This window comes from Dermacentor variabilis, unplaced genomic scaffold (assembly GCF_050947875.1).
Source record: "Dermacentor variabilis isolate Ectoservices unplaced genomic scaffold, ASM5094787v1 scaffold_13, whole genome shotgun sequence".
Lineage (NCBI taxonomy): Eukaryota > Metazoa > Arthropoda > Arachnida > Ixodida > Ixodidae > Dermacentor > Dermacentor variabilis.
The window spans coordinates 14,504,852-14,530,900 of NW_027460291.1; the positions used below are offsets into that span (position 1 = coordinate 14,504,852).

Below are 26,049 nucleotides of genomic sequence, written 5' to 3' on the forward strand. Positions count from 1 at the left end.
GAGGGATCCGTTAAATTCGCTAGCCAACACAAAGCGTGATGGTCGCTGACGACTTTGAATGACCTGCCATATAGGTACGGGCGAAATTTCGCTGTGGCCCAAACGACGGTGAGGCAGTCCTTCTCGGTTGTAGAATAATTGCCTTCCGCATTTGACAACGACCGGCTAGGGTAGGCTATCACGTGTCCATGACCATCTTTTCTCTGAACTAGCACGGCACCGAGGCCTAGGCTACTGGCGTCAGTGTGTATTTCGGTATCGGCGTGCTCGTCGAAGTACGCAAGTATGGGCGGCGACTGCATACGTCGTTTGAGTTCTTGAAATGCGTCGGCCTGCGGCGTTTCCCACTTGAACTCGACGTCACATTTAGTTATCTGTGTCAGCGGCTCAGCGATACGTGAAAAGTCCTTGACAAATCGCCTGTAGTAGGCACACATGCTAAGAAATCTACGCACTGCCTTCTTGTCGATGGGCTGTGGCAACTTGTCGATGGCAGCTGTCTTCTGCGGGTTGGGGCGGACTCCAGACTTGCTGATGACGTGGCCTAGGAACAGAAGCTGCATCGTAAGCGAAGCGGCACTTTTCTGGCTTCAGAGTGAGCCCTGATGACTTGATGGCCTCTAGTACTGTCGCAAGCCGCCTAAGGTGATCGAAATTTTCGGCGAAGACGACGACGTCATCCAAGTAAACAAGACAGGTATGCCACTTCAAACCGTGTCCATGACACGCTGGAACGTTGCAGGCGCCGAGCAGAGTCTGAATGGCATGGCCTTGAACTCGTAGAGGCCGTCTCGCATGATGAAGGCGGTCTTTTCGCGATCTATCTCGTCGACTTCTGTTGGCCAGTAGACAGACTTGAGATCCATCCGCGAGAAATATTTTGCGTTGCAGAGCCGATCTAATGCGTCATCTATCCGCGCTAGGGGGTATACATCCTTCTTTGTGATTTTGTTCAGTCGACGATAATCGACGCAGAAACGTAATGTGCCGTCCTTTTTCTGCACCAAGACAATAGGGGATGCCCACGGGCTTTTCGACAGCTGGATGATGTCGTCGCGCAGCATTTCGTCGACTTGTTGTCTTATAGCTTCACGTTCTGGCGTCGAAACTCGGTAAGGACTCTGGCGGAGTGGTCGAGCGCACTCCTCGGTTATTATGCGATGCTTGGCGACAGGAGCTCGTCGAATCCTCGATGACGTCGAAAAGCAGCCTTTGTATCGTTGGAGCAGACTTCTGAGCTTCTGTTGCTTTTTCACGTGGAGACTTGGATTAATGTCGTAGTCTGGGGGTTCGGGAACCATGGTCGTCGGGGTAGATGCGGCGGAATCCGAGAGGACAAACGCATTACTGGTTTCCAGAATTTCCTAGATGTACGCGATCGTCGTGCCCTTGTTGATATGCTTGAACTCCTGGCTGAAGTTTGTCAGCAACACTTCAGTTGTTCCTCCATGCAGTCGAGCGATCCCTCTTGCGACGCAAATTTCACGGTCTAGCAGTAGATGTTGGTCACCCTCGATGACGCCTTCTACTTTGGCAGGCGTTTTGGAGCCTACGGAAATGACAATGCTGGAGCGAGGCGGGATGCTGACTTGGGTTTCGAGCACGCTTAAGGCATGGTGACTACTACAGCTCTCCGGCTTTATCGCTCGATCTTCCGACAGCGTTATGGACTTCGACTTTAGGTCGATGATTGCGCCGTGTTGGTTCTGGAAGTCCATGCCGAGAATGACGTCTCGCGAACACTGTTGGAGGATAACGAAGGTGGCAGGGTAAGTCCGGTCATGAACGTTAATTCTTGCCGTACAGATTCCAGTCGGCGTAATGAGGTGTCCTCCAGCGGTCCGAATTTGGGGACCCTCCCATGCAGTCTTAACCTTCTTCAATTGTGCGGCGACGTGTCGACTAATTACGGAGTAATCGGCCCCTGTGTCGACTAAGGCAGTGACTGCGTGGCCGTCGAGAAGCACGTCGACGTCGGTGGTTCTTTGTCTGGCGTTGCTGTTGGGTCTTGGCGCCGGATCACGGCTGCGTCGTGTTGAACTGAATCTGGGACGTCGCGACGTCAAGTAGTCTTTCGTCGGTGTAGTCTTGGCTTCCTGACTTCGTCGGGACGGCGGCGTGTCTTCATTAGGTCGTCGAGATGGTTTCTTCGTCGTCTTCGTCGGCGGCGGAGGATCTTCGTCAGTTCGACGAACAGCAACCGCACCTCCATCGATTGCTGCTTTTAGTTTTCTGGATATGGGCTCGCAGAGCGGCCCCGGGCTGGGCCGGTGTATGGTCGGCGCTGCGGCTTCAGGTAGCGGCCTGGTGACGGCGAACGGGATGGTTGTCGAGGGCTCCATTGAGCAGCGGCGAGGTAGTCGGCGATGTCACGAGGGCGTTCACCTTCCCTCGCGCGCTGTGCGTTGACGGCGAAGCCTCGCAATCCCAGGTCGCGGTATGGGCATCGGCGGTACACATGGCCGGCTCCGCCGCAGTGGTAGTAGAGCGGGCGGTGGTCGGGGCGCGCCAAATGTCCGTCTTCCTGGCGTAGGTGCGCTGGGCGACGGGTGGCCATGCTGGCGGCGGTGACGGCGGTGGCTGCGGAATTGCGGCGTTACAGGGCCCTGGCGCGGAGGCGGGCCTTCACGGCGTGCGACGGCGGCGTAGGTCATCGCTTCTGGCTGGGGCTGCGGTATTTGAGGTTGCACCTCAGGAACCCCAAGCGATCGCTGAACCTCATCTTTCACGATGTCAGCGATCGAAACTACTTGAGGCTGCGACGAAGGCAGGACCTTGCGCAGGTCTTCGCGCACAATGGCCCTGATGGTCTCTTGAAGGTCGTCAGAACCCAGTCCTTGGATGGCATACTGCGGCGTGTGCCCCTGGCGGTTATATTGCCGGGTGTGCATCTCCAGAGTTTTCTCGATCATCGATGCCTCTGCAGAAAACTCAGCCACAGTCGTCGGTGGGTTACGAATAAGTCCGGCGAAAAGTTCTTGCTTGACGCCCCGCATCAGGAAGCGAACTTCTTTCTCCTCCGACATTTCCGGGTCGGCGTGCCGGAAAAGACGGGCCATCTCCTCCGTGAAGATCGCGATCGTCTCGTTTGGCAGCTGCACTCTGGTTTCTAGTAGAGCTTGGGCTCGCTCATTTCGCACGACGCGTGTAAGCGTTTGCAAGAAGCCGCTTCGGAACAGGTCCCACGTCGTTAAGGTGGCTTCTCGATTCTCGAACTAGGTCCGGGCAGCGTCTTCCAATGAGAAATAGACATGCCACAGCTTGTCGTCGCTCTCCCAATTGTTAAACTTAGCGACCCTCTCATACGTCTCCAGCCAGCTTTCCGGGTCCTCAAATGTGGAACCGCGGAACGTCGGTGGCTCCCTGGGCTGCTGCAGAACTATCGGGGCTGTCTTCTTGGTCGTCTCTGGACGAACTTCTCTGACGCTCTTCTTGGTCGTCTCTGGTAGAATTCCGTGTTCCGGGGGCAGCTGCTGCAGCCGGCTGCCTGCTCGATGTTCCGCGACGGCGCTGGTGTTGTCTTTGCGGTCCGGGCTTGAATTACGGCTTGTCGGGGGCGTCCGGTACATGAACGTAAAGCACCTCCACCAGATGTCACGTGGTGGTGACGTTGACTAACACAGCAGCAATACTGTGAACGACAAAACTAACTTTTATTGGGCGAACCTGTGCCCACAAAACAGGCTACACTTACAGCACAACGATAGCGGCGAACACGCTCGGTCAAGCGCGTCGGCTTTTATACAGCAGTCATAGAATGTTCCAGACTAATCGTTGGTACCCGCATGCCTTCTACAAAGTTCTACACCATTCGCGTCAAGCGATGAAATCAGATAACACAAGGTTCGGTGACAACAGACAGCGGATAGAAGCATCGATAACTTTCCAGAAACTTCGGATACATGCAGGCGCGTCCCGCGCTGTGCGATAACATTTGTTAGCTGGCAAAACGTGTCGCCCGATAAAGACAAATACACGTGTCAATATGTCACTACCACGTGGCATCTGGTGGAGGCGCTTTTTGTTAACATACCGGATGCCCCCGACAAGCCGTGATCCAAGACCGGACCGTAAAGACAACACGATTGTAGTCCCGGACCATCGAGCATGCCGCCAGCTACAACAGCTGCCCCCAGATCACGGACTTCTACCTGAGAAGACCCAAAAGACTGTGGCATGGACAAGCCAGATGGCAGCCGCAGTGTCCCCAATTATTCTGCAACAGCCCAGGCAGCCACCCACTTTCCATGGATCATCGTCTGAGGACCCAGAAATCTGGCTAGAGATATATGAACGAATCGTGACTTTCAACAACTGCGACTCCGACAACAAGCTGCGGCATGTATATTTCGCCTGAAAAGGCGTCGCCAGAACGTGGTTTGAGAAACTGGAGTCGAGCCTGAACATGGTGCCTGTTCTGTAGTGGCTTCCTGTGGACATTTACAAGCGTCGTGCACAAGGAAAGGGCCGAAACTATGCTAGAAGTCCGAATACAACTACCAAACGACCACAGCGGTCTTCACCGAGGAGACGACGTGCCTGTTCCGGTAGGCTGACCCAGAAACGTCCGAAGAGAAAAAAGTGCGCTTCTTGATGCGAGGCGTAAAGCAAGAACTTTTGGCCAGTCTGATCCGCAACCCACCGAATACCGTAGCTCAGTTCTTGACAGAGGCAACGACGATTGAGAAATCACTAGAAATGTGCACTAGGCAATATAACCGCTAAGTGCTCACGCCGCAGTGCGCCATCCAAGCAATGGGCTCCGGTGACGTCCAAAACACCATAAGGGCCATTGTGCGTGAAGAACTGCGCAAGATGTTCCCTTCGTCGCACACCTCAGGTGTCCTCAATCACTGACATCGTCAAGGACGAACTTTGACCGTCACTGGGCCTGAAGTGCAGCCCGAATCGTCACTTCCTGTGACGAAAGTAATGACATTACGCCACCGTCGCCCCTCGCCGAGGCCCCCTCCGCGACCGCGCCAGGGCCATGTAACGCCGCAATTCCATCGTCCACCGCTGCCACCACCAGCACACCTGCCCTTCGACCAGCGCTTCCACTCGAGGAAGACGGACATTTGGCTTGCCCCCTGCTACCGCCCGCTCTGCTATCACTGCGGGGAAGCCTGGCATATCTACCTCCAATGTGCATATCGCGAAATCGGACTGCGAAGGTTCGCGGTCAACGCTCCGCGCCAGCAGCAAGGTGAACGCCCTCACGATATCGCCGACTACCTCGCCGCTACTGAGTGGAGCTCTCGACGACCATTCCGTTCGCCATCACCAGGCTGCTACCTGTCGCCGCAGCGCCTTCCATACACTAGCCCATCCCGGGGCCGCTCTGCGAGCCTATACCCGGAAAACTAAATCCAGCAACTGATGGAGGTGTGGTTGCTGTTCGTCGAACTGACGAAGATCCTCCGCCGTCGACGAAGACGCTGAAGAGACCATCTCGACGACATAATAACGGCACGCCGCCGCCCCGACGAAGTCAGGAAGCCAAGACTATACCGACGAAAGAAGACTTGACGACGCGACGTTCCAACTTCAATTCAACACGACGCAGCCGTGATCCGACGCCAAGATCTAACTGCGACGCCAGACAAAGAACCACCGACCTCGACGTGCTTCTCGACAGCCACGCAGTCACCGTCTTAGTTGACACAGGGGCTGATTACTCCATCATGAGTGGACACATGGCAGCCCAGTTGAAGAAAGTTAAGACTGCATGTGCAGGCCCTCAAATTCGGACCGCTGGAGGACACCTCATCACGCCTACTGGAATCTAGCTGCACGGCAAGAAGTACCCTCCATGTCCGGACTTACCCTGCCACCTTCGTTATCCTCCAAAAGTGTTCAAGAGACGTCATCCTCGGCATGGACTTCCTGAACCAACACGGCGCAATCATCGGCCTGAAGTCAAAATCGATAACGCTGCCTGAAGATTAATCAATACCACCAGAAAGCTCTCCATAGCACCGGAGCGCTCGCGGAGTGGACTCGAAGATCAAGTGAGCCTACCGGCGCGCTCCAGCATTATTATTTCCGTGGGCACCGAAACACCCACTGACGTCGAAGGTGTCATCGAGGGTGACGAACGTTCACTACTCTACCGTCAAATTCGTGTCGCAAGAAGGATCGCCCGACTGCACGGAGGAAAAACAAAAGTGTTGCTGGGAAACTTCAGCCAGGAGTTCAATAACACCAACAAGGGCACGACAGTCGCCTGCGTCGAGGAAATTCTGGAAACCAGCAATGCGTTTGTCTTCTCGGATTCTGCCACATCTACCTCGACGACCGTAGTTCCCGAACCAGGCTTCGACATAAATCCAAGGCTGCCCATGATAAGCCGCAACAGCTAAGAAGTCTGCTTCGGCGATACAAATACAGCTGTTCGACGTCATCGAGGATTAGAGAAACACCAGTCGCAAACCATCGCATAATATACGAAGAGTGCGCTGGACCACACCGCCAGAGCCCTTACCCAGTTTCGACGCGAGAACGTCAACCTATTGGGCAACAAGTGGACGAAATGGTGCTCTACAGCATTATCCAGCAGTCGAAAAGCCCATAGACATCCCTGTAGTGTTAGTGAAGTAAAAGGACGGAACCCCACGTTTCTGCGCAGATTATCGTCGACTTAACAAGATCAGGACGAAGGACGTATACCCCCTCCCACGAAGACACCACCGACAGGGCCAGCGGGATCATTACAGCCGACCGAGCCTCCTACCCGACCATTTCAGGAGATCGGGATATATTTTTTCCGACCCTTTCTAACGTGAACAACCGGAAATAAGTATCGTCGTGACGACGGACTACCTCACCCGCTTCGCTGAAAGGAAAGCTGTGCCCAAAGGTAGCGCAGCCGAAGTGGCAAAATTCTTCGTGGAGAGCATCCTGTTGCGACATGGCGTCCAGAAGTCCTCATCATCGACAGAGGAACGGCCTTTACAGCGGAGCTCACCCAAGCCATTCTACAGTACAGTCAGACACGGCACAGCAGGACAACGGCCTACCACCCACAGTCGAATGGTCTTATGGAGTGCCTGAATAAGGCCTTCGCCGACAGGCTAGCAATGTACGTCGACGTCGTACACAAGAACTGGGATGCAGTTCTGCCGTACGTAACCCTAGCTTACAACACGGCGGTGCAAGGACAAACACAGATGACCACGTGGGAGCTGGTGTATGGCAAGAGCCCGACGACTCTCGACGCCTTGCTGCCGCACTCACCGACGAAGAGAATCTTGACGTCCCCACCTGTCTCCAACGTGCGGAAGAAGCCAGGCAGCTTACCCTCCTGTGGATCAAGAACCAGCAGCGTACCGACAGCCAACGCTCCAACCTCCGACAATGCTACGTCGAGTACCAGCCCGGACACCACGTTCGGTTTTGGAGCCTGGCATGCCGACGAGGACTCAGAGAGAAACTATTGCGACGCTATTTCGGACCCTACAAGATCATCAGACGCAATGGCGAACTGCCCTATGAGGTCGTACCAGACGGCATTGCGTCAACACAGCGGCGCCGCTCACGATCCGAAATAGTCCACGTTGTGCGACTTAAGCCGTTCTACCAGCGCTAATGAACTTTGGGACTTCGCGTAGCTGAGCTTTGGACTTTATTTTTTTAGAGTGTTACTTTGGACGTTGTTCCTTTGATAAGTGTCCTTTTCTGTTTGTAGCGTCGGGACGAAGCTTTCTTAGAGGTGGGCATTGACACGTGGACTTTTTTATCGTTTACGGGTGGGCGCTTGTCACCGTCTAACAAATGTTATCGCTCCGCGCGGGACACGCCTGCATGGATCGAAAGTTTCTTGAATGTTATCGATTGTTCTACACATTATTTGTTGTCCCCGAACCTTGCGTCATCTGAATGCATGTATGCGCGCCGCGAATGGTGCAGAACTTTCTGGAAGACACGCGAGCACAAGCGATTACTCTGGTGCGTTAGACGGCTCGTGTATAACTACCGACGCGCTTGACCGGTACATCAAATTTCGATGATTGCCGACTGCCTTCGCCGCTATCATTGTGCTTTAAGCGTAGCCTGTTCTTCTGGGCGCAGGTTTTCCAAATAAAAGTTATTTTCGTATTTCACAGTATTGATACTGTGTTCGTTATACATCACTACCACGTGACAATGCTATACAGCTCCTGATAAACAGAAGGGCAATTCATTGTGTTACAATTATCTCTTTTCTTTTTTTTCATGTGCCGTCGTGCCTCATGGAGTTGTGTACTTTACTGTACCGATGTGTGATAGTTTGGTGCAGAAGAACAAAGAAGCTCGTAAATATTTAGTAGGCAAGTATGGAACCTTCCCTGGTGGAAGAGTGAGGATCAACGGTTCGGGTTTTAGAGAATGCCTTCTTTCCAGAGGAACACTTCAATACGCATGCAGGAATTGCGCGAACGCAGCAGACTAAATATCAGGTTCGCTTCCAAAAACGATACAATACGTGGGCATAAATATAGCCAACAAAACTAACACACTACGTTTACACAAGCGATGTAGGTCGCAACGCGTCCCAGATATTCTATTTCGTTTAGTGACAAGGCTGTTCACACAGTTATCGTGTCCTCTTTGTGTTCTGCACGTCTCGTAGATACTACCTTGCAACCTCTTGCGGGTTCCCTCCTAGGACACAAGAGGCTGGGAAATCAGGATAAGCATTTCGCAGTTTTGAAAGCGCAGATGCCAGGGTACCATCAGATGCGGGTTCAACCGAGATTCCAGTCGCCTACCACACAATGTAAACAGCCATCAATGAGCGCTTGCCAGGACAATGTAAGAAAGTCATCATCATCGGCATCATCAGCCTGGTTACGCCCACTGCAGGGCAAAGGCCTCTCCCATACTTCTCCAACAACCCCGGTCATATACTAATTGTGGTCATGCCATGCCTGCAAACTTCTTAATCTCATCCGCCCACCTAACTTTCTGCCGCCCCCTGCTACGCTTCCCTTCCCTTGGGATCCAGTCCGTAACCCTTAATGACCATCGGTTATCTTCCCCTCCTCATTACATGTCCTGCCCATGTCCATTTCTTTTTCTTGATTTCAACTAAGATGTCATCAACTCGCATTTGTTCCCTCACCCAGTCTGCTCTTTTCTTATTCCTTAACGCTACACCTATCATTCTTCTTTCCATAGCTCGTTGCGTAGTCCTCAATTTGAGTAGAACCCTTTTCGTAAGCCTCCAGGTTTCTGCCCCGTAGGTGAGTACTGGTAAGACACAGCTATTATATACTTTTCTCTTGAGGGATAACGGCAACCTGCTGTTCATGATCTGAGAATGCCTGCCAAACGCACCCCCCCCCCAGCCCATTATTATAATTCTGATTATTTCCGTCTCATGATCCAGATCCGACGTCACTACCTGCCCTAAGTAGATGTATTCCCTTACGACTTCCAGTGCCTCGCTGCCTATTGTAAATTGCTGTTCTCTTCCGAGACTGTTAAGCATTACTTTAGTTTTGTGCAGATTAATTTTTAGACCCACTCTTCTGCTTTGCCTCTCCAGGTCAGTGAGCATGCATTGCAATAGGTCCCCTGGGTTACTAAGCACGGCAATATCATCAGCAAATCGCAAGTTACTAAGGTATTCTCCGTTAACTTTTATCCCCAATTCTTCCCAATCCAGGTCTCTGAATACCTACTGTAAGCACGCTGTGAATAGCATTGGAGATATCGTATCTCCCTGTCTAAAGCCTTTCTTTATTTTGATTTTGTTGCTTGCTTTATGGAGGACTACGGTGGCAGTGGAGCCGCTATAGATATCTTTCAGTATTTTTACATACGGCTCGTCTACACCCTGATTCCGCAATGCCTCCATGACTGCTGAGGTTACGACAGAATCAAACGCTTTCTCGTAATTAATGAAAGCTATATATAAGGGTTGGTTATATTCCGCATATTTCTGTATCACCTGATTGATAGTGTGAATATGATATATTGTTGAGTAGCCTTTACGGAATCCTGCCTGGTCCTTTGCTTGACAGAAGTCTAAGGTGTTCCTGATTCTATTTGCGATTACCTTAGTAAATAGTTTGTAGCCAACGGACAGTAAGCTGATCGGTTCATTTTTATCAAGTCTTTGGCGTCCGCTTTCTTATGGATTAGGATTATGTTAGCGTTCTTCCAAGATTCCGGTACGCTCGAGGTCATGAGGCATTGCGTATACAGGGTGGCCAGTTTCTCTAGAACAATCTGTCCACCATCCTTCAACAAATCTGTTGTTACCTGATCGTCCCCAGCTGCCTTCCCCCTTTGCATATCTCCCAAGGCTTTCTTTAATTCTTCCGGCGTTACCTTTGGGATTTCGAATTCCTCTAGACTATTTTCTCTTCCATCATCGTCGTGGGTGCCACTGTTACTGTATAAATCTCTATAGAACTCCTCTGCCACTTCAACTATCTCATCCATATTAGTAATGATATTGCCGGCTTTGTCTCTTAACCCATACATCTGATTCCTGCCAATTCCCAGTTTCTTCTTCACTGTTTTAGGCTTCCTCCGTTCCTGAGAGCATGTTCAATTATATCCATATTATACTTCCTTATGTCTGCTGTCTTACGCTTGTTGATTAACTTCGAAACTTCTGCCAGTTCTATTCTAGCTGTAGGGTTAGATGTTTTCATACATTGGCGTTTCTTGATAAGATCTTTCGTCTCCTGAGAGAGTTTGCTGGTATCCTGCCTAACGCAGTTACCACCGACTTCCATTGCACACTCCTTAATGATGTCCACAAGATTGTCGTTCATTGCTTCAACACTAAGGTCCTCTTCCGGAGTTAAAGCCGAATACCTGTTCTGTAGCTTGATCTGGAATTCCTCTATTTTCCCTCTTACCGCTAACTCATTAATCGGCTTCTTATGTACCAGCTTCTTCCGTTCCCTCCTCAGGTCTAGGCTAATTCGAGTTCTTACCATCCTGTGGTCACTGCAGCGCACCTTGCCGAGCACGTCCACATCTTGTATGATGCAAGGGTTAGCGCAGAGTATGAAGTCTATTTCATTTCTAGTCTCGCCGGTCGGGCTCCTCTAGGTCCACTTTCGGCAGTCCCGCTTGCGGAAGAAGGTATTCATTATCCTCATATTATTCTGTTCCGCAAACTCTACAATAACTCTCCCCTGCTATTCCTAGTGCCTATGCCATATTCCCCCACTGCCTTGTCTCCAGCCTGCTTCTTGCCTACCTTGGCATTGCAGTCGCCCATCAGTATAGTGTATTTTGTTTTCACTCTACCCATCACCGATTCCACGTCTTCATAGAAGCTTTCGACTTCCTGGTCATCATGACTGGATGTAGGGGAGTAGACCTGTACAATCTTCATTTTGTACCTATTATTAAGTTTCACAACAAGACCTGCCACCCTCTCGTTAATACTATAGAATTCCTGTATGTTATCAGCTATTCTAGTTATCAGACTCCTAGTTCTCTTCTCTCCGCTAAGCCCCGGTAGCACAGGACGAGCCCGCTTTTTAGCACTGTATAGGCTTCTTTTGGCCTCCTAACTTCACTGAGCCCTATTATATCCCATTTACTGCCCTCTAATTCCTCCCATAGCACTGCTAGACTCGCCTCTCTAGATAACGTTCCAGCGTTAAACGTTGCCAGGTTCATATTCCAATGGCGGCCTGTCCGGAGCCAGTCATTCTTAGCACCCTCTGCTGCTTCGCAGGTCTGACCGCCGCCGTGGTCAGTTGCTTCGCAGCTGCTGGGGACTGAGGGCCGGGGTTTTGTTGTTCTTTTCATATAGGAGGTTGTGGCCAAGTACTGCACCAGGGTGGCCAATCCTGCCCTGGTGAGGGAGTGCGTTACCGGTTCTGGTCACCGGGATCTGGCCACACTCCAGGCCGGTTTGTGCAATTTTACCAACACGCGGATTTCTTATTCTTTCTTTTTTAATCCGGTGGAAAATTGCCGGCACCGGGATTCGAACCACGGACTTCTTGCACGCGAGGCGGGTGTTCTACCTCTACGCCACCGCTGGTTGATCGTAAGTACCTTAAATAAAATAAGTGCTCTAATAGTCAGATAATGGCTTGAGAAACAACTTGCATGGTGCGCTCACAGAATACCAAATTCGGTACTCCTCCTCTTCCAGAATAAAAATGGTATCATTTTGGGGGCGGCCTTGGAAGGTTCGACGTGCGGTTAGCGCCACGTTAGACTTCCTTAGGGGTAGCGCAACTAATACCAGTCTTTATGAAAAGGGGAAGCGAACACGCCACGTCTATTTTCTCTCTCCTAAAAAAAATCTTGAAGAAGCTAGTACTTTCTTCGTTGAAAAGAGGTATTGTTCGTCCTGAACTTCTGGCCGGTACTTATGGACGGAAAAGCCGCGCGCACTGGCAGTTTGAATGCTATTGTTAAGTTGTACTATATATCCGTGGACAATTTGCTTATGTTTCATTAGGTTAAATGAATATACGTAAGCGAAACTTTCTTGTTCATGTATGGTTGTCCATGCTAAGTATATTTGGACTACTCAGATACTTGGTATCCGACAAAGACAATTGGTTCAAAAGCTCGTACGCACAAGTAACTAACTTCCTTGTGTGCCACCTCCCACCTGCAAAACAGAAAAAAAATAGCTAAGAGTTTCACACAGAGACTTACCCTCTACGCAACTTTTCCAGACGAAGTGATGGACCCAGGTAGCATCAGCCCTTTCTACAAAATAACACGAAAATATCCATATTAGGGCCCGTTCATCAGACCGCGAACAAGATAATTTCTTGGAATAAATGTGATCAAAAAAATTCTTTGTTTGCTTTCTAATTGCTACTTCTAATAAAAGTTCGCAAGTCGCAATGTATCTGGATAATACAATCAATAACTGGACATCTCGCCTGTTAGGAAAGTAAAACAGGACACAACTTCAGTCGGCCTTCCTTTTTTTTTGTTCGGCCGGACGTAGACCATGTACAGAACATTAGGAAAGAATGGTCTTCAACACAAGAAATAAAAGTTGTCCACAAACTGGCCAAAACAGGTGCATTGTAACCCATGCATAATAGCCAGAGAGGCGCTGCGCCGGAGTAGAAAGATACAGGGGCGGAATTCACTAAACCAACTTAAGAACAAATTTTTGCGTAAGAAACAGAAACCATAAAGGTGTGTTGATGAAGCTAAAACTGCTCGCAAAATTACCTAGCTTGCGATGCCCGCCGTTCCAAACACGAGCGCTCTAGTCCAAAAACTGCGTATAGGTAAGTGTAGTAAAGTCGAACTTCAGGGCTTTCGCCAATAGTACGTGTAAGTCGATTCACGAAGCCTAAACAGCCATACCAGATGACTGCTTAAGAAGCCATTTCTACGATAGAGGTGTGGCAGTCTTACAGACATAATTATACCTATGGGCGCCGCTCGAGCTGACGCGCGTAAGCGCTGGAACGCGCGCTTGCGACTGATTGGCCAGAGGCTACAACTAATAGCCAAGGGTGCCGCGTTAGCATATCTTTGTGGCGCACTCTGATTTGTTTTCTGAAAGTGCATTGAGCTGCAACGGTGCATAATTATACTGAGCGTGCGCTGCTGTGGAAGGCAGTAACATTAATAGCGTGCGGCGAACTCATGTCTATTGTCTGATAGGCTAAGTTTCTGTGGGCGCGCAACAGCTCGAATTTTCATACTCTTTCTGACACTGTATTTGGTGTTAGCAAATAGAAGTGTGCTGTCCGTCCTTAACAACCGTCAACTTTGTAATTGATGTGTTTTGAGCACTTCTATCTTCCTTTTTTTTTAATTTTAGCTTTCTCTCGCTAGTAGGGCTGCAGGTGATGATATTTTCCAACGCTTTGAGGCTTTAATTCTGCATGCATGATGCGACAATGAAAAACGCGTGAGCATTTCTAATTATGAAAACTTGCTGCTTTTGCGCAATTCCCTGTCATCTTCCGTGCTGTTGGACTCAGCCTTCTATAACAAAGCTCATATTTTCAATTCAGCACTGAGTCAAAGCAATGTAGTATCTGTGCCCACGGTTTCGCTCGTTCTGTGGCCTACGGTGGGAACCATCGCACGCGTACGACGGATGGGAATTCTGTATATGATATGAAGCGGGACGTTGATACCATAAGATATAAAACATGTCGAATAAGATCACGTACCACCATTGATACCAGAATCATGTGGAGTGCTTGAACAAGAGTGAAGCTGTGAAATAAAATACACCTCACGAACGAAGCGAAGAATTGTCTGATAAGTATACACACACGCGCACAGAGAGAGAGAGAGAGAGAGAGACAGAGAGAAATTCATATTTATATAACCATATTGAAGGGTATGGCTTTAGACACTTCTTCTTTGAAAAAAAAACGCACAGTATGAAGCTCAGAAAGACGCTACTAAGTCCTTGTTTTGCATGCTCAACGACAGTAACAGGCAACGGGCCTTGAGAAGACCAGAAGACAAAGAAAACTGACAGCAGACGACAGCCACCGTCGTCTTATATTTCGCTGGAGATGCTTATCCTAAACCCCGGCTTAACACCAGCGCTAGGCGAAAGTACCTCACTCACGATTTTCACTCGCTTCGTGCGATGTTCCTTCTATAGTTTCCTCCTCTTCATACGCGTTTGTGAATTCAGCGCAAGAATTTTCTTCCAATCGGCGAGCCTTGCGGTGCTGCGCGAGTGAGGTGATTATGACGGCATGAGAAATCCAGTCACAGTGGCCTGGTACCTCGAAGTGAACAATGTGAAGCGTCCTCGACGCTAAGCGTGGTCTTTGAAACGTATTGTATCAGCGAGGTCACCATTTACGACGCTCCAATTGTGCTGTATTGCCCGCTCTCTCGGCGGCGAGCAGTTCGATCACTTCAGTGCCTTGGGACGAAGGTACGACATTGGTGTGGTAATGAGTGGCGTAAGTGCTTATCGTATAGATTGCACTGAAGGACTGAACGAACATCGCATCAAGGCTGTGGTGCTTGCAGCATGCTGCTGACAACTAAATAACTATGTCATTCATGTGTACCTTCAATGTTTGCGTTAGCCTGAGCGCATACTTCTCATGCGTCCACTCGGCCTCAGTGATAGTTCCGGCTTCACATGCTTTAATTACCCACAAGAGAAATGGCGAAAATACTTATCGAAAAAACGTCAGGCAAGAAAACGCAGTTGATATTCATTGCATGCTTAGAAGTATTCAAGCTGTTTGACTAGGAAGGTATAAGGGCTGTTAAGGCTGCCAGCAGATCTTTCTGAGCCGTGGTTTCCGCGAACTTCAACAATGTCTGCTTGGAGCTTGAAGCAGGTTGACCATCGCAGAGGGTTCGGCAGGGAAGACGAGGTGATGTAAAAACAACAACAGAATTTTAATACATCATTACGGGTGAGCAGTGCGCTCCACAACAAAAATATGCAAAAAGGTTCAGCGTGCGCACTACTGCACGCAAGGGCAGGGAAGCTGTATCACTACGTGGCGTCTCCCTCGTCTTTTTATAACCTCCGCCATCCAGGCAACCTCATTCTCTCTTGCCTCCTGGTAGCTGACCTTGTCAGTACATATCGGGTCAACCAAAACAGAGGTACGCGGAGAGAACGCATTCTTTGGTGTAGAATGGTTGAACGTACGACGAAGGAGCGGAATACTTGCACTCATGCATAATCCTGTCGCACACACCCGACCGACAAGTCTTTGCATGTAGACGGGCGTGACGATTACGCACGTCGTATCTCAAGCGCTTGGCATCCTTTCCAATCATTGACGCACAGACTAAACTGTAAGAGACCCCGCCGCCGCCGAGAAACATCCCTATCGGCTGGGGGCGACATCGCCGACAACAAGGATGACACACGTGGGGGCTTGAAGTCGTCGTTGGTTGTGACACAGCTCTCCGGAGAATGAAACACTGTGGCCTTTTTCCCACGTCGCTCAATGTGTCGGTACGAGTCTAGATTCCTCAGAAGGGTCTGCTACACTTTCTCATTCATATCACACGTGTGCAGAACTACACTGGGACTCGTCCACTCAGCCAACAAGCACCATACAAATTCTCGCTGAGCTCCGCCAGGCTTAATTTCCTCTCAAATGTGACACTTTTACACAACTTACAGCACTAAGCACACGCATGAATGTCTTATACGCTTCACATGACATGACTAAGCCCAACTGCGTCAACCAAAATAAGGCACTTCTAATCCTACGTCAGGAAAAAAGCACTAGTTCTATCAAACATTGAGGCTGATTCTCGATTGAGGGACCTCGACTTAAGCGATCGGCGTTGCCATTGATTGTCACCTTTTTATAGCGTATCTCAACAAAATACTGCTGTAAAGCGAGACTCCAGCTCCAGCCATTTCAGAGGAGAATGATCTCTTTCGATGACGAATCTCGAGCCCGAAAGATAGCAAGACAATTTTTTGATAAGCCCGTACGCGGCATGCGTTCTCTTTTACAGAAGCGCAGTACGCCTTGTTCTCGACTAATGAGTTTCCGATTTGCGTAAAAGAAAGGGGGCTCCTCGTCACTCTCTCCCTTTTGGCATAGCACGACGCCCATGCCTCGCTCGCTCCCATCACATTTAATCACAAATTGTCTCGTGTAGTCCGGCGAGCTTAGCAAGGGCTAACTCGCCAGCGCGCTCTTCAGGGCATTAAAAGAGGATTCCTTTTTTGTCCCATAGGACATTCTGTAGCTCAGTTTTTCGAAGAGCATCAGTTAGAGCACCACATAGTTCAGAATACCTAAGGATGTACCGCTGGTAGTACCCGGTGACCCCCAAGAATAATCGGATATCGGTCTTTGTGCGAAGCTGCGGGAAATCTCGTATCGGAGCAACCTTTAGCTCAGAGGGATGGCGACGGCCCTGTCCGACTACGTGACCGAGATAGATCACTTCAGCTTGCGCCATTTAGCATTTTGGTTCCTCGACAGTAAAGCCTTCCTCGCCCAGGCGAGCCAACGCTGTCCTCAGATGTTTCACATGCTTCCACCAGGGTGCAGAATATAACGCAACATTATTTATGCAAGGCATGCAGAACTCTTCCTGTTCTCGCAACACTTTGTGCACAAGGCTTGAAAAACAGTACGGCGCATTTTTCAAACTGAAACTAAGACTCTAGGGCAGAGCGCTCCCAACGGAGGCCTGATGGCGGAATATCTGCTAGTCCGGTCGGTGAGTGCAACCTGCCAGTAGCCTCGAACTAGATCCAGGGTTGAAATGCGTCGGGCACTGCTAACTTTCTCGATGCGCTCTTTGATGTTTGGTGTAGGATAAATCTGATCTTTAGTGATTGTACTTAGCCTCCTGTAGTCTACGCAAGGACGCGGATTCTTGCCGGCACCTCACCTACAATCGAATGCGAGGTCTAATCACTCTAGCAGGGCTCGATCAAACCTAGAGTCAACATTTATTCCACCTGCGCATCCATAATCTCACTTTGGCACGCTTACACTCGATAAGCCTTTGAACGTACCGGCTCTGAAGACGTAAGCTGTATCTCAAGTGTAAGAACAAATGTGCCTCCTCGCCTATCTACAAATAAATCCTGAAATCCTTGCAGGATTTGCTGCAGCTCCGTAACTTGTTCAGGCTCCAGCTGCGCTTGAGAGATTAGTTCCCTAATTAGTTGCTCCCTAGCCTCTCTGTCAGTGACTGACACGAGCCGCGCAAACTCTACCGGAATCCCTTCAGGAACGTTTACCATAACAGATAGAACAGCTTCCGATTCCCTGTAAAGCTTGAGCAGATTACAGTGATAAACCTGCTTTACCTTCCGTTTTACAGGCAAGTTTTTAAGGCAGTTCGTGCCAGGCAGTTACCTTCCCACGGCACCACGAGCTTGTATTCTGCGATGGCTGCGATCTGAGCAAGCGGCCATATACTACCTCTGCTGGCAACAACAAAAAAACTGGCTGCTTCATACGGCGCAGTCTTCAACAAAAACCTGGTAGTAGGCAAGAACCGCTCCCAGTCTGTCTTCCTTTCGAAGAATAACGCCGTTAACGCGCGCATCATAATAGCGTGTACCTTGTCTAAGGAATTGGACTGCTGATGCCTCACCCCACATGAGTCTAACCCCACATCGTTCTACAAAGATCATGGTTACGGCATTGGTAAATACGATGCCTCGGCCAGACTGTACTACGGTGGAAATCCACGTGGCGCGAAAATTGAAAGGAGCGCATTAACCATTTCCCCCGAACTAAGTTCTTTAAGTGGGACCGCTTATATGAACTTGGTAGAGAAGTAAATCGCTGTAAAAAATATGACGCTATCCAGAGGCTCTTACTGGAAGTGGACCTAGTGTGTCGACTACGACTCGCCGAAAGGGGTCAGTGATAATCGGCACTAGATTCATCGGCACTCTTGCCTTTTCACCCGGCTTCCGCGCGAGCTGACATGTGTCGCAAGTTCTTACAAATTGCTCTGCGCGGGGAAACAATCTGGCCAATAGTACTATTGTAGTAGCGGACCCTTAGTTTTGTTGAAACCTAAGTGACCAGCCCAAGAGCTTCCATGCGAAAAGCGTGAAAGATCTTGTCGATAAGCCTGAGGCACGACCAGCTGGCCGCCACTCTAATAAAATTCATATTTTTCCGTGCAACAACTTCGCTTAGGTTGCTTCGGATGTTCCACAGGCTGGCGTCCTTGTTTTGCTTGGACTTCAAAGCTAAACTGTCTGCCTCCAACAGCCGCTGTAGGCCTTCTGTCGTAGGCGCTACAAACAAATCTGGCAACGGCTCTTTCAATAATTCAATTGCTGTCACTACCGGACCTCTGCCTTTGCGGATCCAAACTCCTGCGGTTCCATCGCAGCGGCATTCTCAATCTCAGCTTTCTCAGGTTCCAAACAGCCATCCACCTCAGGTGGTGTCCTACGGAGACTGCTTGTGCAGTTAACTCATGAGCGCTCGCTTTCATTAGTGCGATCACACTAGCTTCACCAAACATTAGCCCTTTCCCGGGCAGGATTTCATTCGATCTATTTGAGAGCAAGTGAGGGTACTACGCAAGAAGTGCAGGCGATATGGCAGCTGCCGTCTGAAGTGTGCGAAATGGACCTTTGCGACCGGAGGACATTAAAACTCAAATTCATGTTTATTTACCACACAATATGTTGGAAGGTTCGCTGGGATAAAAGCTGTGAAAACGGCTTGACGGGGCCCAGGTGACCGTTACATGGCAGCGGCTATACAAGGTGCGCAGGTAGAGGACTAAGATACGCCGTGACAAACGAAAAAATGAAAAACATGAAGATTAAAATGCATAATATAACATATTCATGATTCACACAAATACACTTGAAATATGATGCACATGAAAATGCATATGCAAGCTACAACACAAAGTACAACATATTTGTCGCTCACACAAATATACTGAAAATGCTGTAAAAATTTCTTTAATGCTTTTAATGACTGATTTGCAAGTAGTATATATATATATATATATATATATATATATATATATATATAATCAGCCTGGTTAAGCCCACTGCAGGGCAAAGGCCTCTCTCATACTTATCCAACTACCCCGGTCATGTACTAATTGTGGCCATGTTGTCCCTGCAAACTTCTTAATCTCATCCGCCCACCTAACTTTCTGCCACCCTCTGCTACGCTTCCCTTCCCTTGGAATCCATTCCGTAACTCTCAATGACCATCGGTTATCTTCCCTCCTCATTATGGGTCCTGCCCATGCCCCCCTTTCTTTTTCTTGATTTCAACTAAGATATCATTAACTCGCGTTTGTCGCCTTACCCTATCTGCTCTTTTCTTATCCCTGAACGTTACACCTATCATTATATATATATATATATATATATATATATATATATATATATATATATATACCATATATATATCTACCACGGTTGCGCCTTAAAACCACGGCGCTGCAAGTTTGCTTTCTTTTCCTTCCCTCTTCTCCGCCCTTAAACTCGCTCTCTTAACTACTACACGCAGAGTCAAGAAACAGCGCGCGCTTTAGATACTATAGATGAGATGAATATTTACAATTATTATTAGGGTTATAATTATATTCGAGTGCTGATTGCCGTGTTATAGTTTGTTAACGAAACTACCCCTCAATTCTAAATATTGTAAGGCAGTTTGTCGTGTGCGTATCATGGCCACGCATGCTTATATCGCCTTTCCGTTTCTCTACCACGGTTGCGCTTTAAAACCACGGCGCTGCAAGTTTGCTTTCCTTTCCTTACCTCTTCTCCGCCCTTAGACTGTCGCGGACAACACCAGCCCCTTTCCACATAAGTATGAGGCTCGGAGCAGGAGCTATAGCGCTTGAAATTAACCGCTGGCTTGACGAACCAACCGACTAAGCTACCTTTCCGGGCAACATTGAAGGATCACGAGTTCAAATCACATGTTATGTTCCTTTTTTTTTTAAAGGTATTTTCCTTCCTTTTATCACTGTACGGAAACCCTCCTAAAAAAAATTATATATCCTCAATTATGTGTGGCCACACATGTGCAGGTCATAAATACCAGGTTCTCTAGCCGAGTGCCATCCATGCGGTATAACCGAGCTCAGATTCGTCCACCTTTACTGATCAAATAGGGCGCCACTGTAGGTTAAATGAGGCGTACAACTCCTGCGGGACCCGCCGTGGTTGCTCAGTGGTCATGGTGTTAGACTGCTGAGCACGAGGTCGCGGGATCGGACCCCGGCCACGGCGGCCGCATTTCGATGGGGGCGAAATGCGAAAACACCCGTGTACCTAGAATTAGGTGCACGTTAAAGAACCCCAGGTTGTCGAAATTTTCGGAGTCCTCCACTACGGTGTGCATAATCAGAAAGTGGTTTTTGTCACGCAAAACACCATAATTCAATTTTTAATTTAACTCCTGCGGGGACGGTAGAGTATCCGTCTCCAGTGTAAGAGGACCGTGATTCAAATCCCGGTGCCGCGCAATTCTCCTCCGGGAAATACAAAAAAAAAGAAAAAAAAACGGTGTGTTGAGAAATTGCACAAACAGGTCTGGAGTGCGGCCTGATCCCGGTGACCAGAACCGGTAACGCACTCTCTCACCAGAGCAGGATTGGCCACCCTGGTGCAGTACTTGGCCACAACCTCCTATATGAATACAACAATCAAACCCCGGCCCTCAGTCCCCAGCAGCCGCGAAGCAACTGACCACGGCGGCGGTCAGATCTGTAACGCTGCAGAGGGTGCTAAGAATACCTGGCTCCGGACAGGCCGCCATTGGAATCTGAACCTGGCAACGTTTAACGTTAGAACGCTATCTAGTGAGGCGAGTCTAGCAGTATTATTGGAGGAATTAGAGGGTAGTAAATGGGTTATAATAGGGCTCAGTGAGGTTAGGAGGACAAAAGAAGCATATACAGTGCTAAAAAGCGGGCATGTACTGTGTTACCGGGGCTTAGCGGAGAGGCGAGAACTAGGAGTCGGATTCCTGATTAATAAGGAAATAGCTGGTAACATACAGGAATTCTATAGCATTAACGAGAGGGTGGCAGGTCTTGTTGTGAAACTTAATAAGAGGTACAAATTGAAGGTGGTACAAGTCTATGCCCCTACATGCAGTCATGATGACCAGGAAGTCGAAAGCTTTTATGAAGACGTGGAATCGGCGATGGGTAAAGTCAAAACAAAATACACTATACTGATGGGCGACTTCAATGCCAGGGTAGGCAAGAAGCAGGCTGGAGACAAGTCAGTGGGGGAATATGGCATAGGCTCTAGGAATAGCAGAGGAGAATTATTAGTAGAGTTTGCAGAACAGGGTAATATGCGGATAATGAACACCTTTTTCCGCTAGCGGGTTAGTCGAAAGTGGACGTGGAGGAGCCCGAATGGTGAGACTAGAAATGAAATCGACTTCATACTCTGCGCGAACCCTGGCATCATACAAGATGTAGACGTACTCGGCAAGGTACGCTGCAGTGACCATAGGATGGTAAGAACTCGAATTAGCCTAGACTTGAGGAGGGAACGGAAGAAACTGGTACACAAGAAGCCAATCAATGAATTAGCGGTAGCGGTAAGAGGGAAACTAGAGGAATTCCGGATCAAGCTACAGAACAGGTATTCGGCTTTAACTCAGGAAGAGGACCTTAGTGTTGAAGCAATGAACGACTATCTCATGGGAACCATTAAGGAGTGCGCAATAGAATTCGGTGGTAACTCCGTTAGACAGGAAACCAGTAAGCTATCGCAGGAGACGAAAGATCTGATCACGAAACGCCAATGTATGAAAGCCTCTAACCCTACAGCTAGAATAGAACTGGCAGAACTTTCTAAGTTAATCAACAAGCGTAAGACAGCGGACATCAGGAACTATAATATGGATAGAATTGAACAGGCTCTCAGGAACGGAGGAAGCCTAAAAACAGTGAAGAAGAAACTAGGAATAGGCAAGAATCAGATGTGTGCGTTAAGAGACAAAGCCGGCAATATCGTTACTAATATGGATGAGATAGTTCAAGTGGCTGAGGAGTTCTATAGAGATTTATACAGTACCAGTGGCACCCACGACGATAGTGGAAGAGAGAATAGCCTAGAGGAATTAGAAATCCCACAGGTAACGCCAGAAGAAGTAAAGAAAGCCTTAGGAGCTATGCAAAGGGGGAAGGCAGCCGGGGAGGATTAGGTAACAGCAGATTTGTTGAAGGATGGTGGTCAGATTGTTCTAGAGAAACTGGCCACCCTGTATACGCAATGCCTCATAACCTCGAGCGTACCGGAATCTTGGAAGAACGCTAACATAATCCTAATCCATAAGAAAGGGGACGCCAAAGACTTGAAAAATTATAGACCGATCAGCTTACTGTCCGTTGCCTACAAAGTATTTACTAAGGTAATCGCAAATAGAATCAGGAACACCTTAGACTTCTGTCAACCAAAGGACCAGGCAGGATTCCGTAAAGGCTACTCAACAATAGACCATATTCACACTATCAATCAAGTGATAGAGAAATGTGCAGAATATAACCAACCGTTATATATAGCTTTCATTGATTACGAGAAAGCGTTTGATTCAGTCGAAACCTCAGCAGTCATGGAGGCATTACGGAATCAGGGTGTAGATGAGCCATATGTAAAGATACTGGAAGATATCTATAGCGGCTCCACAGCCACCGTAGTCCTCCACAAAGAAAGCAACAAAATCCCTATAAAGAAAGGCGTCAGACAGGGAGATACGATATCTCCAATGCTATTCACAGCATGTTTACAGGAGGTATTCAGAGGCCTGGAGTGGGAAGAATTGGGGATAAAAGTTGATGGAGAATACCTTAGCAACTTGCGATTCGCTGATGATATTGCCTTGCTTAGTAACTCAGGAGACCAATTGCAATGCATGCTCACTGACCTGGAGAGGCAAAGCAGAAGGGTGGGTCTGAAAATTAATCTGCAGAAAACTAAAGTAATGTTTAACAGGCTCGGAAGAGAACAGCAGTTTACGATAGGTAGCGAAGCACTGGAAGGGATAAGGGACTACATCTACTTAGGGCAGGTAGTGACCACGGATCCGAATCATGAGACTGAAATAACCAGAAGAATAAGAATGGGCTGGGGTGCGTTTGGCAGGCATTCTCAAATCATGAACAGCAGGTTGCCACTATCCCTCAAAAGGAAAGTGTATAACAGCTGTGTGTTACCAGTACTCACATATGGGGCAGAAACCTGGAGACTTACGAAAAGGGTTCTGCTGAAATTGAGGACGACGCAACGAGCTATGGAAAGAAGAATGATGGGTGTGACGTTAAGGGATAAGAAAAGAGCAGATTGGGTGAGGCAACAAACGCGGGTAAACGACATCTTAGTTGAAATCAAGAAAAAGAAATGGGCATGGGCCGGACATGTAATGAGGTGGGAAGATAACCGATGGTCACTAAGGGTTACGGACTGGATTCCAAGGGAAGGGATGCGTAGCAGGGGGCGGCAGAAAGTTAGGTGGGCGGATGACATTAAGACGTTTCCAGGGACAACATGGCCACAATTAGTACATGACCGGGGTAGTTGGAGAAGTATGGGAGAGGCCTTTGCCCTGCAGTGGGCGTAACTAGGCTGATGATGATGATGATGATATATATGTATATATATATATATATATATATATATATATATAGCATAGTATATATAGTAGATATTCCTAGATATAGAATTTTTTACTAGCGAACAATAGAACAAAAGAAAGAACGCAACTGTTTTTTACTGCACCTTGTGTTTTCATGTGTTAAGTGTTGTTGGGACGTTGTATGCCAAAGTTTGATACTTATAAGTTGTACGAAATCGAAGTATGGGCCATATGTGGGTTTTTCTTGAAGGTACTGTAATAACACGACGCTTTGGACATGATAAAGTTGTAATAACGTCCGATAGTTCTCTGTTTGAAAAGTAGAGTGTGTTCAACAAAAGATGTGAGTGAATATTGTCAACCCGAACTATAGTGAACCTTTCAAACGATATGCAGGTGGTTTCAGACGTTCAATGTTTCCAATGTAGCGAATTATCCTTTTTTGTTGAACAAGGATTTTATTTGTTTGTTTTTGTTGTTGTGCCCCATATCAATGTACAATAATTTAAATGTGAGTTAAGCAACGCGTGATATATTTGAAGTTTGACCTTGAGTGGCAGCAGAGTACGGCAGCGAGACACGACTCCTATTACAGACGATATTATCCTACATAGGTAGTTAACGTGAGCATGCCAACTTAAGTTCGATGAAAAGTAAACCCTAAGTATTTTATGCGTATCAACAATATCTATTCGCTGTGAATCATAAATTAACGGTTGGTGAGTTGGCACAATTTTGTTTTTAGCACGAAATATAACAGCTTTAGTTTTATTTCGATTGATCTTAGGTCTATTCATTTTTGACCAGGAGGAAATCTCCGAAAGCACGTCGCTAGCTCTGGATATTAAATGTGGCAGGTTAATGTCATAGGTAAGTATCGTTGAATCATTTGCGTATATTATGTACTTAGTTGTTGTGCCCATGTTCACAATATCGTTGATATAAACATTGAACGTCGGGGGACCCAGAATACTCTCCTGCGGTACACCGCAAGTGATAGGTAAGAGCGACGAGCTACATTTATTGATGTGTACATTCTGGAATCTATTTTGAAGATAAGATTCTAGTAAAGATAGGCAATTACCACGAATGCCATTTGCTTCTAGTTTGTGCAAAAGAATACTGTAGTCGAGGGAATCAAAGGTCTTGCTGAAATCTAAAAAAATGCCGGGCGTGAATTCGTTTTTTTTTTCAATGCGATAAACTATAGCTTCTTTCTATGTCAGCCGTGCAGATTTAGTAGACCTGCCGCTTCGAATGTTCACAATATCGTTGATATAAACATTGAACATCGGGGGACCCAGAATACTCTCCTGCGGTACACCGCAAGTGATAGGTAAGAACGACGAGCTACATTTATTGATGTGTACATTCTGGAATCTATTTTGAAGATAAGATTCTAGTAAAGATAGGCAATTACCACGAATGCCATTTGCTTCTAGTTTGTGCAAAAGAATACTGTAGTCGAGGGAATCAAAGGTCTTGCTGAAATCTAAAAAAATGCCGGGCGTGAATTCGTTTTTTTTTTCAATGCGATAAACTATAGCTTCTTTCTATGTCAGCCGTGCAGATTTAGTAGACCTGCCGCTTCGAATGTTCACAATATCGTTGATATAAACATTGAACATCGGGGGACCCAGAATACTCTCCTGCGGTACACCGCAAGTGATAGGTAAGAACGACGAGCTACATTTATTGATGTGTACATTCTGGAATCTATTTTGAAGATAAGATTCTAGTAAAGATAGGCAATTACCACGAATGCCATTTGCTTCTAGTTTGTGCAAAAGAATACTGTGGTCGAGGGAATCAAAGGTCTTGCTGAAATCTAAAAAAATGCCGGGCGTGAATTCGTTTTTTTTTTTCAATGCGATAAACTATAGCTTCTTTCTATGTCAGCCGTGCAGATTTAGTAGACCTGCCGCTTCGAAAGCCAAACTATGCATCTGTTAGAACATTAAATTTATTTAAGTACTGCGTAATTTGAAGAAAGATAATTTTTTCTTGGCACTTAAATAAGACAGGAAGG

The 26,049-nt window shown here is 47.8% G+C and overlaps 1 protein-coding gene across 1 annotated transcript in view; it reads right to left on the reverse strand.

Annotated features, from left to right (window-relative positions):
- LOC142566588 (uncharacterized) overlaps positions 1-26,049 on the reverse strand; it is a 610,758-nt gene that overhangs the window by 408,827 nt on the left and 175,882 nt on the right. Inside the window, exon 4 of the mRNA XM_075677426.1 lies at positions 12,631-12,684. The gene's annotated coding sequence lies outside the window, so the exon portion shown is untranslated. The remainder of the gene's footprint in view (positions 1-12,630; positions 12,685-26,049) is intronic.